Source organism: Zootoca vivipara, chromosome Z1, assembly GCF_965207765.1.
Source record: "Zootoca vivipara chromosome Z1, rZooViv2.hap1.1, whole genome shotgun sequence".
Lineage (NCBI taxonomy): Eukaryota > Metazoa > Chordata > Lepidosauria > Squamata > Lacertidae > Zootoca > Zootoca vivipara.
In genome coordinates, this window is record NC_142583.1 from 61,452,032 (window position 1) to 61,466,239 (window position 14,208).

At 46.3% G+C, this 14,208-nt stretch overlaps 1 protein-coding gene across 2 annotated transcripts in view; it reads right to left on the minus strand.

The window, feature by feature from the left end:
• ARHGAP24 (Rho GTPase activating protein 24) overlaps positions 1–14,208 on the minus strand; it is a 348,183-nt gene that overhangs the window by 290,596 nt on the left and 43,379 nt on the right. The window contains exon 2 of one of the 2 annotated variants that reach the window (XM_035112151.3): positions 1,940–2,068. The exons of the other annotated variant lie outside the window; for it this stretch is intronic. The gene's annotated coding sequence lies outside the window, so the exon portion shown is untranslated. The remainder of the gene's footprint in view (positions 1–1,939; positions 2,069–14,208) is intronic. 2 annotated transcript variants of the gene reach the window in all.

The following is a 14,208-nucleotide window of genomic DNA, read 5'->3' on the forward strand; positions in this document are numbered from 1 at the left end:
CGATCACCATTGTCGTCCTTCAACAACTCTGGGCAAACCCCCGCCCAAAAAAAGCTCAACAACTCTGGGCAATCTCCCCATTTTCTTAAATTTGAGTCCCCCAAAATAAGGGGTGTCTTATACATGGGGACATCTTATAGACGGAAAAGTACGGGGTAATTAACTAGAGTTCCCTGGGAAGAGGGATTGAGTGTGAAAGCACTCTGGGAATTGTAGCTCTGTGAGGGGAAAGGGGGTCTCCTAAAAACTCTCAGCACCCTATAATTCCCAGGATTCTTTGCAGGAAGCTAGGGCTGCCTAAAGTAGTATGACACTGCTTGAAATGTATAATGCGGATGAGGCCTTAATTTGTCATCTTAATTTACAAGGCCACAGCAGGCAGACAACTCCATTCAGGTACCTGTGAATTCCAGAAAGGAATGCAGTTAGCAGTTCTCTGATAATTGGCTCCCAGTTCTAGATAGACTTCCCAGAAAATAGAGAAATTCTCTCAGTAGCAGAGAAAAGCCTGCAGGGCGTCTGAAAATGCCAGTGATCTAAGGGCTCACACATTATTTTTGAAGATCGGGCGGGGGGGGGGGGGGAACGACCAGCATAAAAGGTAAGACATGGACAGTAAATCCACACAGCAGCAAACTGAAGGTTGCTATAGCAATCTCGACGTTTGACATTTCTTCCTCTTTATGATCCTGCTCTGCTAAATGAATTAAATATGAAGTCAATGGCACTGCCGTCCACTCTTCTGACCTATTTCCTCAATGCTCCAAGTTCACCTCTAACCTGCAAATGACCAGGTGGGAAACTGTGAACAAGTGAGCAATTCCTGGGCTGTGTACTATTGTGTGTTGCCACAAATACGCACAGATCTCATTGCACGGTACCTACTAACAAGCAACAACCTGATTTAGAATGGTCTCCCAGAAGACAAGGATAGGAAACCACTTTCCTGCTTGAGGGCCACAACTCTCTCTCTCTCTGTTGTCCATGGCAGCCATTTTTTGCTGCCACCCAGAACATTTTTATCACTCTATGAGTACAGCCATGCAAAAGACAGGTTTCTACACACCCATACTCATTATCATCTATTCAGACAACCAAGAGGCATGATCTCAGTTCAAGGACATATTCCAAACCCTCCCCCAAAAGGTGCTCTTGGAGGGAAATCACACTGCGGAATCACGCGAGATCGTGGCAACGAAAATGGTCTCCGTTATCTCTGGCGATAAAAAACGGGATGTCCCAGTTTTTCTGGGATGCTTGCAGGGAATGACATTCCAGCCAGGCATTTGCACTTGAGAGTGCAGATTGGAGAAAGTGATAAATTCAGTCTAGAGCAAGTACTCAATAGCTGGAGAGGAACCTAGAAAGCAAAACCTTGAGGGCTACATTCCACTTATGAGCTAGAGGTTCACCACCTTGGATTTAAGACTTCACTCCCAAATCCATTTTCACGCTCTTAGGTTTACTGGCATGTTGCTGTTTAGTCATTTAGTTGTGTCCGACTCTTTGTGACCCCATGGACCATAGCACGCCAGGCACTCCTGTCTTCCACTGCCTCCCACAGTTTGGTCAAACTCATGTTCGTAGCTTCGAGAACACTGTCCAACCATCTCTTCCTCTGTCGTCCCCTTCTCCTAGTGCCCTCCGTCTTTCCCAACATCAGGGTCTTTTCCAGGAAGTCTTCTCTTCTCATGAGGTGGCCAAAGTATTGGAGCCTCCGCTTCAGGAGCTGTCCTTCCAGTGAGCACTCAGGGCTGATTTCCTTCAGAATGGATAGGTTTGATCTTCTTGCAGTCCATGGGACTCTCAAGAGTCTCCTCCAGCACCATAATTCAAAAGCATCAATTCTTCGGCGATCAGCCTTCTTTATGGTCCAGCTCTCACTGGCGTGAGCACAAACTAAAAGGGAGAGAATTTTGCACTGTGCCACAATACTCACTTTACGTGGGAATGCCCTTGAAACTGACCCAGAAACTCCAGCAGGTGCAGAATGTCGCAATGAGACTCCTCACGGGGTCCTCTCTGCGGGAGCACATTCATCCAGTGCTATACCAGATGCACTGGCTTCCTGTGGAGTACAGGATCAGGTTTAAGGTGCTGGTTTTAACCTTTAAAGTCCTATACCGCCCAGGACCCTCATACCTACGGGACCGCCTCTCCTGGTATGCCCCACAGAGGACCTTAAAGTATGCAAATAATAACACCCTAAAGATCCCAGGCCCCAAGAAGATTATACTGGCCTCGATCAGAGCCAGGGCCTTTTCGGTCGTGGCCCCGGCCTGATGGAACGCTCTCTCATAAGAGACCTGGGCCCTGTGGGGTTTGACATCTTTCCGCAGGGCCTGCAAGATGGAGCTGTTCCACCAGGCCTTTGGTCGGGGTTCAATCTGATTCTTTTCTTTCTGTATAAGAACAAACATTAAAGAGGCCCCCTAGCCCACCACAGGTCATTTATAAGACCAGTGGTAACAGTTGGCCCTGGAGAATATTAACCACTCTCAATTTTACCCATGGACTGCCATCTGTCCAGATTTTGATTTGCTCTGAACTAATTTTAAGATGTATTTTAATTAATTGATTGCCTGTTCTTATGTTCTTTGTATACTGTGTTAGTTTTATGATGTTAGCTGCCCCGAGTTAGCAGCCAGGGAGGGCGGGGTACAAATAAAAAATTATTATTGATGTTGTTACAGTGGTGCCTCGACTTACAAATTTAATCTGTTCCGAAGGCACCTTCGTAGGTCGAAAAATTCATAAGTCGAAAAGCTCCATTGGAAACACGATTTCCCATAGGAATGCATTGGAAATGGAAAAATTCGTGAGTCAAAAAAACCCTATCTAAAACCGCCGCGGTTTCCGTTCGGATGTTGAAAAAATCGTAAGTGTGCGGCCATTTGCCCCATTTGTAAGTCGACAAATTCGGTTGTCAAGTCGTTCGTAAGTCGAGGTACCACTGTATTATTATTAGATTTACAAATCTGCTTCTCTCTCAACACAATGTCATTTTTACCAGGAACATTGCTTTGAACAAGGGGTCACCCACTCTTTTTTTGGACCAGTGGGCATAGTTCAAATTTTGAGAGAGTTCTGGGGGCACCAGTCGGAAAACAGCTGCTATGGGTGGGGGAGCCATGAAATGCATGAACTGTCGTTTGCCTCACACAGCACCATTAAGAAACTATGGTTCCCAGCATTCTTGAGATAAATCTGTATGAAGAAGAAGAGTTTGGATTTGATATCCTGCTTTATCACTACCCGAAGGAGTCTCAAAGCGGCTAACATTCTCCTTTCCCTTCCTCCCCCACAACAGACACCCTGTAAGGTGGGTGGGGCTGAGAGAAGTGTGACTAGCCCAAGGTCACCCAGCAGCTGCATGTGGAGGAGCGGAGACGCAAACCTGGTTCCCCAGATTACAAGTCTACCGCTCTTAACCACTACACCACACTGGCTCTCATGTATGGTGTGCACGCAGCCTTAGTTTTAAAGAACTGTTGCTCTGCTCTCTCTTTTGCTGAACACAGATGTACCAGAAGCATGGGACTTACAACGTGTAACTAGATGCAACAGTGAAGTGTCAGACAGCTGTCATTTCATATTTGTTGATGTTCCCTGTCCCATACTGTATATTTATATGTATACAGCCGCAACCATACATTCCAACCCACACATAATCCAAATAGTTGTTGAGCTAATGCTTTCCTCCTACAGCTCTCTCTCTCTCTTTCCATCATAGCTTTATTCCTCTTGAGGGTTTTTCTTTCAGGCGCTTTTAACAGATCCTAAATCACAGGCATGTGACAACATTTCCAGAAATGAGATGCGGAACCGATATCAACTAACCCGTGAAACATCTCTGTACTTCACCGGCATTAATCTTTCTTACCATTCAGGGAAGAGAATTTCCAAAGGTAACAATTGCAATTTCATGCCGTGCTATGTTATGTTTAGATATATTACAAGATAGCAGAAATTAAAACGTTATTTCTCCCCCCACTTAAAACAAAGTGTGTACAAATGGAATCAGCTTGCCATGTGGTTTATCGAGGCAACTTCTAATTTCGTTGAAAAGCTGAGCTACGCTTCAGAAAAGGGAAGGAAAAGAAGTCAAATAGGCACAAGGACAAGTTCAAAGCAAACCCAGGAGTTCCAAAATGGAATCATATCTATCTTCTTAGCGCAAATGAAACGGAGCAAAACTCAATTCTAGCACTAGATATTTTTCAACAGAGGCAAAAATAAAATAAAATGCAAGCCTTCCTCTCTCTCCCCATCTCTCTCCCATAACTTCTCAGATTTAGAAAGATCCAATGGGGTCTTTCAAGTGATGGTAGTAGAAGTACTGTATTTACTCAAATGTAAAAATTAGGGTGTGCACTAGATTTGATGTCGCATTTACATTCTCCAGGAAATCCTTTTTTTTGTTTCGGGGTTTTGAAAATTGAGGGGTGCATTAGATTCAAAGGCACATTAGGTAAAGGTAAAGGGACCCCTGACCATTAGGTCCAGTCGTGACCGACTCTGGGGTTGCGCGCTCATCTCGCATTATTGGCCGAGGGAGCCGGTATATAGCTTCCAGGTCATGTGGCCAGCATGACAAAGCCGCTTCTGGCGGACCAGAGCAGCACACGGAAACGCCGTTTACCTTCCCGCTGTAGTGGTTCCTATTTATTTACTTGCATTTTTGGCGTGCTTTCGAACTGCTAGGTTGGCAGGAGCTGGGACCAAGCAACGGGAGCTCACCTCGTCACAGGGATTTGAACCGCCGACCTTCTGATCAGCAAGCCCTAGGCTCAGTGGTTTAACCACAGTGCCACCTGGGTCCCTCATTCGACTCCTGTAAATACGGTAAGCAAGAGTAACCAGGTGGGGATTTTGCAGAGACACCGATTTAGCACTCTTGCTTGCCCTACTAACTTCCCTTGCCACTCCAAGTCCCATAAGCCCTAGTCAGCATGGGTGACGGTCAGGGGGTGATGGGAGTCACAGTTTCACATCTGGAGGGCCAGAATTTCCCCATCCCTGCTGTAGGGGGTTGACTGTATGGCCTGCTGATGTGGCCCCCGGTTCCCCCGAGTTTGGGGATCACTGCTTTTATGCGTGCCTCTTAAATGTTTGGAGCAGAAAGGAAAAGGGCTCTCTGAGAAATGTTAGCAAGAAAGGGAAAGACACAGCAGCTCATTTTGCTATTCATGGACTACCGGTTTCCCTATAAATAATGAAAGCTCACTTGAGCTATTCATTATTAATTTGCTTCAGATAAGCCGGGGTGGTGGGGAAAGAATTGTATTGATTTGCTGGCATTTTAAGCTTCAAGAACAATATGCACTTCAAGGTTTGCAATGGAAATAAATAGAGCACTGTGTGCAGGGCCAATTTGGCATTCTTGTGTCCAGCACAGCAAGAGAGCACCTGAGTTAAGGATAGCATAAGTTTAACTTTTATCAGATGATGTTTCTCCAAACCTGGGGCCCTTTGGCACTGTACTTTTGCTCTTGAACTCACTGAGCTATCGAGATTTGATAGGAAGGAATGGTTCCTTCAGGCCATTCTTCTGAAAACAGCATATGGGCACTTTTTCATCTGACTGGCCTGCAGATAGCCTAGCCTAGACTGGGGGCCAATAATTTAAATGCTGTGAGCTGCTCTGTTGCTCAGCAGCAAAATTCCCTTCTTTTTCCTTAAAATTAATACCGACATCACAGTCAATTTTGTTACCCGTCTTTCACCAACAGGCCCCGGGAGCAGTTAAAACAATTTAAAACTGAAGATTAAAAACATTAAAAACAGATTACAGTCACAGAAATAAACCTGCCCCTTGAAAACAGACATCTCGGGTTTCAAAGGCCAGGGTACAGACTGAGTCGTCAGCATTCACCGAAATCTGTACAGTGAAGAAGTCAGATGTACCTCATTGGGGAGGGAATTCCACAACTTTAGGGCCGCCACAGAGGATGTCCTCACAGAGGCCATCACAACGCAGAAATTCTGAAGGTGGCGGCAGGGGCGTAGCAAGGGGGGTGATGGGGGCGGTCCGCCACAAGCTCCACTCTGGGGGGGGGGTACAGCGCCGCCTCCCCACCTCCACCTCCGACGGCCACTGCTGCCGCGGCGCGACCGCCATCGTGGAGGCCCCGATGTTGCTTGGTGCATGCTTTGCTTGTTCCTGGGTGAGGGGCGGGCCAGGGAGGGTCATCAACGGCCACCGCTGACGCCCCTCTCTCTGGCCCGCCCCTTGCCCAGGAACAAGCAAAGAGCGCGCTGAGCAGGTGAGCTGCGGAGCACCGAGGATCGCTGAGGATCCTGCCGCTGCCGCCGCCAGCAATCCACTCCACGGCTTGCTCACGGTTTGCCGCTGCCGGCGCTTGAGTGCCGGCATTGCAGAGGATCATGGTGTTCAAACACTGCTCCATACAGCGCATGTGCAGCGTAGCCACCCCATTTTAGCTTTCCTAAACATCTCAGGTGGGTGCCATTGCCATTCTAAGAGGTGTTCATGGTGAGCTCCGGCGCTTATTTTTCTAGGAAAATAGCCTCTGGTTAGGATTGTACTACAAGAATGGTGTGGTTTCTGTAGAGTGAGCCTGATTCCCCATCACTGGACTACCACTTCAAGGTACAAGTGGATAAAGGATAAGGATGCAGCCCAGGTTCGAATCGCTGTTCAGACATCATACTTACTTGGCCTTGAGAGATGTGCTTTCTCTGAGACGAATGCAGAGAGATTAAAATGTGGTGTGCAAATATCTCATCTGGACCACACAATAGATCATTCTGTGCTGCTCCCAGAGCTATGTATGTAACCAGGGGTCCAGCTGCCCAATTCAGCTCCAAATCAGGGCAGCCTCACTTGAGTATTTATTTTGGTGAGCGATAGCAGTCGGATGCATTGAGTCAGCCTAAGGTCTCAGTCACAACAAAGCCAGCCTCCACAGCCCTGAGTCATCAAAACCTCTCATTAGCAATATGTGAGCTGGCATCTCAAACAGAGGCTTGGCTTTAACAGCTGTAATCTGAAAGAGGCTGGAAATCACCATGTTAACTCGTTGAGAATTGGAACCAGTTATCAAGCCACAAGAGTTCTCTTTTCTTTTCCTTTCCTTGTGCTACAGAGACCAAACGGTGGCTTGCTGGGAGAAATTAATACCCGGACGTACATCACTAAGAAGGCTCATTTAGTCCTCATGAACAGTATTAAGGCAAACCACAATGCAAGTAGCAGCGCAATTCTCTCTCTGTGTGTGTGTATGTGCCCCCCCACACACACACACGGAAGTAAGTCCCACTGAGCTCAGTGTGAGTTTGCTCCCAGGAAAGTGGGGAAGAGGATTGCAGCCTAGGAGTGTCCACACAAATCCAAACAATAAATACAATGCTCAAAAAAAATGCAAGCTAAAAACCTGCGTGTGTGTTTAGGGTTGCCATATTTTGAAGAGCAAAAAAGAAGACACATTTGCCGACTATGGTTGGCTATGATGACTCTACCCATGAAAAAGAGGGCATGTCCTGGAAAAAGAGGACATATGGCAAGCCTATGTGGGAAACAGCAGGCATTTTCCTGGACACCTTTCCCAGAAGGCCTGGCTCTGAGAAGAAAGATGCCTTTGTCCCTTTATCAGAAGTCTCCCAGGTGAGGCAGGGAGGTGGAGGTCAGCGGCTGGCCCATTGCCACGGATAGCAACCAAGCTCGCAAATGCTTCAACCGTCCTGATTTTCCTGGGATATCCCGGAATCACAGAAGCAATCCCTGGCTTCTGATTGGATCCTGGAATGTACCACTGCCAAGCTCAGGGAAGAAGATGAGCCAGTGCTTGCAGCTGGCGCTTGGCACTTGCAGTTAGTTGCACAGCATCCCAATTTTCGTCAGCAGAAGGTTGGAGGGTATCAGCTCTGTCTCCCAAGTTAGGTAATGTCTAACGCAACAACCCAGGCCTGATGATGAGCAAGTGGGCGACAAGCCAGACAAGTGACCCTTTGAAGTCCTGGGTCCCTTGAATAGTGCCTGAATTGGCTGGCTGCTGGTGCCAGGCCTGAATACAGAAGCTCCTCTTAAGGGAGGACAGACCCTTCCTAGATCATGCCCCCTTAGTGAGAAAAGCAAATTTCTATCTATGCGAGACCTTTCTGCTCATGAAATCGCCTCCTAAATTGCCAAGCTTTTAAAAGAACCAGTCGCCCCTGTTTCTTACCACAGTGAGAACTGGTTCTTAAGACTTAGCAGCTTTTATATGGTAGTTCAGTTTCTCGGCTTCATGTTCAGGTTTTTATTGCTCTGCGTCTTTCTGTCCCTGGTAATGTATTATTGTTTTACTTTATGGGGTTCCCCAACTGCCCAGTGCGGATACCGTATAAACAAAAATATTATCATAAAGTAAAAGAAATAAGAATATAAACTACAAATTTTCCAAAGTGGGTCCCTGGAGGCTGGTATCAAGCCGGCTGCACTTGTGAATACTTTATGTTAAAATTATGGATGCTGCTTAAGGGAACACTGGCTGTGTTTGGAGACTCATACCCATAAAGTTAGGCCGAGTTTTCCTAGCAAAATGTTTGCTGCACCAAAGCCAACAGTAAACTCACGCTTAACCACAATCCTACAATGACCCCAAATTAGGAACTTTGGTTTTAAAACTAATGTATCATATTTGCCTTATAGGCGGGGCCTAGGCACCCTTAAAAAGCAGAGACATCACCTTGCCGACAAAGGTCCGTATAGTTAAAGCTATGGTTTTCCCAGGAGTGATGTATGGAAGTGAGAGCTGGACAATAAAGAAGGCTGATTGCTGAAGAATTGATGCTTTTGAATTATGGTGCTGGAGGAGACTCTCGAGAGTCCCATGGACTGCAAGAAGACCAAACCTATCCATTCTGAAGGAAATCAGCCCTGAGTGCTCACTGGAAGGACAGATCGTGAAGCTGAGGCTCCAATACTTTGGCCACCTCATGAGAAGAGAAGACTCCCTGGAAAAGATCCTGATGTTGGGAAAGATGGAGGGCACAAGGAGAAGGAGACGACAGAGGACGAGATGGTTGGACAGTGTTCTCGAAGCTACCAACTTGAGTCTGACCAAACTGCAGGAGGCAGTGGAAGACAGGAGTTCCTGGCATGCTCTGGTCCATGGGGTCACAAAGAGTCGGACACGACTAAACAACTAAACAACTACAACAACAAAGGCACCCTTATAGGGCTGTGGAAGCTTCCAAGGCAGGGCTGGCCCTATGGCAAGGCTGGGTGGCGCAGGGCCGTCAGGGGGGGGCGCTGCACTGCTGTGCCCGCCAGACAGCCGCGATGGGAAATGGGGCGGGGGTGCCAAAGGGATCTTCACACCACGGCGCCAGGGCGCCAGATATGCTTATGACGGCCCTGTTCCAAGGCAAGTGAAATTCCATCCCAATGCCTGGACTGGACCAGACAGGCCTTTTTCAAATAGGGGGCTGTCCCCTGTAAAGGAGCAGGCTAGAAGCCAGACACACAAATGAGTACGCTCAGGGTGCTGCAGGGGGCATAGGAAAAACCTACTTCAAATGAGATAGAAAGGTTGGGAAGGAGAAACTGGAACATTTGAGGCACCTGAAATATTCACTTAGCATCCATGTCCAGAGCCACTCTTAAGAGCATTCAACCTTTCCAGTGTGAGCAGCTAGGTGCCAGGGTACCCTCTTGGCAACACATGCCCACATCAGCTAATCTTCAACCTCTGGAGTCAGGCAAACACGGTTTGGGAATGTGGAGCCTCCAGACTTCATCCTCTGTGCATTTCAGCTAACCTAGCCTTTGCAAAAAGCCATTTGTGTCAGGGGCCATCGCAGTTTCCCATGGGGTCAAAGCCGTTCTCTTTCATTTGTGCTCATTTTCTGCTGCCCCTTTTCGTTTAACCAAGCAATGAAAGCTGTTGTGTCATGGTGTTCTTGGCCAAATGTTTTTCAGGATGCTCCTTTTTGAAACGAGCCGAACAAAGCTTTTCAGTGCTAATTTTTCTAGTACTTATCGTTGCACTGGCTTAATTGCCAATGCTCTCTTTATCTTTCTTTCCAACTTCTCAGAATTTCCACTTAGAACTTATCAGGGGAGGAGGATGGGCCGTAACTTCCATCATTTAGGACACATTTCAAGCTGTGCACAAGTAGTCTCATGAAATTCTCCACACTACATAATGAGCAGGGAAATGGGGAGGGGATCCTTTCACAAAATTTCCCCAGAGGGAGGAGAAATTCAAATTCTCCAACAGTTTCTTGAGGGTGAGAAATCACAATTACCAGTAGCAGGAGAACAGCTCTTCCCCTTTCCCCAAAATTTTATTTTATTTTATTTTATTTTTTGCTGCCCTTGTAAGTGACATCAGCAGCAGCTATATATTGGTGTCCTGGCTGTATTTTGCATCCTCCACAATGCCCGAGATCTGGGGTCATTTCAGGGCATTGTAGGTGTGGATGGGTGGTGAATAGCAGCCACCACCAAAAAAAATGGTGAACGGTATTTGGTTTTTTTTAAAAAAGACGCTGCAAATTGGCCTTCCTTTTAGGTGTCTGAGAGAGACAGAGAAAGAGGAAGAGAATTCAAAACCTCAGAAATTCAGAAAAATAATAAGTTTTGACAAATTTCAGATGTGCTCTAATTTCAAGGTTTCCTTTGATCTTCAACTGCAAGGGAAATGTGAAATTACCCAAAGAACTTTCTGAAGTGAAAAATCTGCACTCCTTCCTAGATCAAACAGAAAACATGACATTGTGAAACTGCCTTTATTTAAGCAATATGATTTTGACTGGGAAGTGATTTTTCCTTTCCTTTTATAAGCTAAGGTTGGCAATCCTGTTTACCCGGGAGTAAGCAGCATAACACTCAGTGAGACTTGCATATAAATTGACACAAACAGGATTGCAGAAATTGGGAACTGGGGGCCTCTCTTGAGTGCTTATTGTTATTTCACCAAAGGCACATTTGATTATTCAAAAGCCACATGTGCTATGCCCCTCATGTGCATGTCTTCAAAGACCCTCCCCGAAAAGTACTTAAATGGAGTGCCTCTTCTGCACATGTGCAGTGTGCCGATAGAGCACTTCAGCACATGCGCACGCCATGCAGATCGCTTCTGCGCATGCGCGTGCCGCAGAACCTGGAAGTAAACACTTCCGGGTCCGCGGAGTACTCAAACCGAAAGTACTCAAACCGCAGCGGACTTAAACCGAGTTATGACTGTATCCCTATTTTCTAGGGCCAGTCCTAGATTTACAAAAGCCATCCTGTTTCTCTGATTTGATCCTGAAATGTCCTACTTTTCCTTAGGACGCCCCTATTTTCATCATAGAGATGTTGGCAGGTATGGAGTTATGCGACCCCCAAGCCAAGGAGATAAGTTAACTATACAGCCTTTAGAAGACATCTGAAGGCAGCCCTGTATAGGGAACTTTGTTTGATGTTTAATGTTTTATTATGTTTTTATATATGTTGGAAACTGACCAGAGTGGCTGGGGCAACCCAGTCAGATGAGCAGGGTATAAATAATAAAATTATTGTCAGGGGTTCTTGCGACTACTCTAGAGCAACGACGCTCTGCACGCTTGTTTTTATTAGTGCAGTCTATTTACAGTGAGACAGGTTTGTAAAAACATGTCTGCTCATTCCGATGCAGAATCCGGCACTGCCCCCCCCCCCACGTGATCTTCTCCAACATAGGAGTCTTGGGACAGTGAATCTCCTCCCTTTCTTTCTCCTGCGTAATTCCGGAACCGGAGGAAAGGGTCTACGCTCCACGCTTTCCTTTCCCCCCTTCTCCCCCTCTCTTTCCTCCCTCCTGTGTAGCCAGGGCTCTCCCATGCTGCTGGAGCCCTGGCCCTCTCTCTCCACTTCCTGACTGGCCTCCTCAGAGCCCTCGCTTCCATCACTGCTTGGGGAGGAGCTACTTCTGATGCAAGGGGGAGGTTCTCTGTACTTTATTCCCCTTACAATTATTATTATTATTATTATTATTATTATTATTATTATTATTATTATTGAATAGGACGTCCCTGTTCTCACTGGAGAAATGTCAGAGGGCATGTCTTCAGCATATCCTTTTCAATTTTCTTTAAAAGTACCAAGTACCAGCAGAGATATTCTGCTTTTCTCCAGCAATAGCTCACTCTTTTGTGAATATTCCCCGCCCCCCTCTAAATTCTTTGGACGCTGTGTGCTCCTTTCTCTAGTGCAACAGTGGAAACCTCAGGGCAAATCCTAAATGGCTTTGAACACGGACACTGTTCTTTTCTTGGATTCTCATCACACAATCTACAAACAGTAGAGCAAAGTTCCTAGAGTCTAGAAGCCCCTGGGACATAGGGGTGGGGGGGAAATATTAGATTCAGCTTGGATTTCTATGCGAACCTCCCTTATCTGAACTTTCTGAAACAATGCCCAAACTAAAAGATGGCTATCCTTCAAAATTTGCACTTCTCCAAATTCTGTGATTGTAGTTATCCAACCAAATAACATACGGTGGTACCTCCATTTATGAACTTAATTCGTTCTGGAGGTGAGTTCTTAAGCCGAAACCGTTCTTAACATGAGGCGCACTTTCGCTAATGGCATCTCCCGCTGCTGCCACACTGCCGGCGCACAGCTTCCGCTCGCATCGCGGGGCAAAGTTCGAAACCGGAAGCATCTACTTCCGGGTTAGCGGAGCTCGTAACCCAAAGCATTCGTAAGGAGGATGGTACATAACCCGAGGTTCCGCTGTATACAAAAAGTGTACATTAGCGGAAAGGAAAGGAAAGAGGAAATGGGTAATTTGGGGGAAATAATATATAAAATTGCAATATGAATATATCTAGTGGGGTAAGAGAGCTGAAAAACAATGCCAATATATTTCACATCTAGCAACCAATGTGCCCCTTTGGTTTCAGATAGTATTTCAGATGTTTTCTTATTCCTTGTGAGATACTTTGAAATCCTTTTGCAGAAAAGTCAGCCTAAAGGCCTGGTTTGTGTGAGCTGCACCCATCTTCTGAGAGAATCACGTGATAATAATAATAATAATCATAATTTATTGTTTATACCCCGCCCATCTGGCCAGGTCCCCCCCCCCCCGCCACTCTGGGCGGCTTCCAACCAAATATTAAAAACACAATACGGCATCAGAGCCTGCAATAAACCCAGATGCCAACTTTGCTGCCACATACACCTGGACAACATCATTACTGGCCCCAACAACATCCAACATACCATCTCAGGACTATTCAATTGCTCATCTTCTAACATTGTGTATGCCATCAAATGCCAACAGTGCCCTTCAGCTCTCTATATTGGACAAACAGGCCAGACCCTACGCCAAAGGATAAATGGACATAAATCTGACACCAGGAACCACAAGACAGAGAAACCAGTAGGAGAACACTTCAATCTCCCAGGACATTCTATACAAGATCTCAAAGCAGCTGTTTTATTACAGAAAAATTTCAGAAACAGACTGGAAAGAGAAGTTGCTGAATTGGAACTCATTACCAAGCTTAAAACCATGGAGCCACCTGGGATGAACAAAGACATTGGATTCTTATCTCATTATGCATGATCAAGCTTTCTTTGGCGCCTCAGCCCTTGCTTTTTCCCCGCAGGACCAATTGCAGTCATCAGCAGTCGTTAACAGCCATCTACAGGTTTACCACTCCCATCAGCTCATCACCCATTCCCACCCCCACCCTCTGTATATACATAAGGGTCTGACTTCTGAAGAAGTGTGCATGCACACGAAAGCTCATACCAAAATAAAAACTTAGTTGGTCTTTAAGGTGCTACAAACATTAAAAACTTCCCTAAACAGGGCTGCCTTCAGATGTGCTTATTGCCTTGACATCTGATGGGAGGGTGTTCCATAGGGCGGGTGCCACTACCGAGAAGGCCCTCTGCCTGGTTCCCTGCAGCTTTGCTTCTCGCAGTGAGGGAACCGCCAGAAGGCAGCTGTACTGGTCAAGGATGATGGAAGTCGTAGTCCAACAAAATCTGGAGAGCCACAGGTTCCCCATTCCTGCTGTATATCCACTCAACTTCCCTTCAGCAATATAAATGGCAAATGTGCTGATTTGGTCATGTGCATTGGCCGTAACTTTGCTCAGAACAAAGTGTGGGTAAACACTTGGACTCGACACAGTGCCCCCCAAAGACTAGCAGTGCATACAACTTACAAATGCCATGAATATTTCATCCGGACATGCTGAATAATGGATATGTTAAAACTGCAA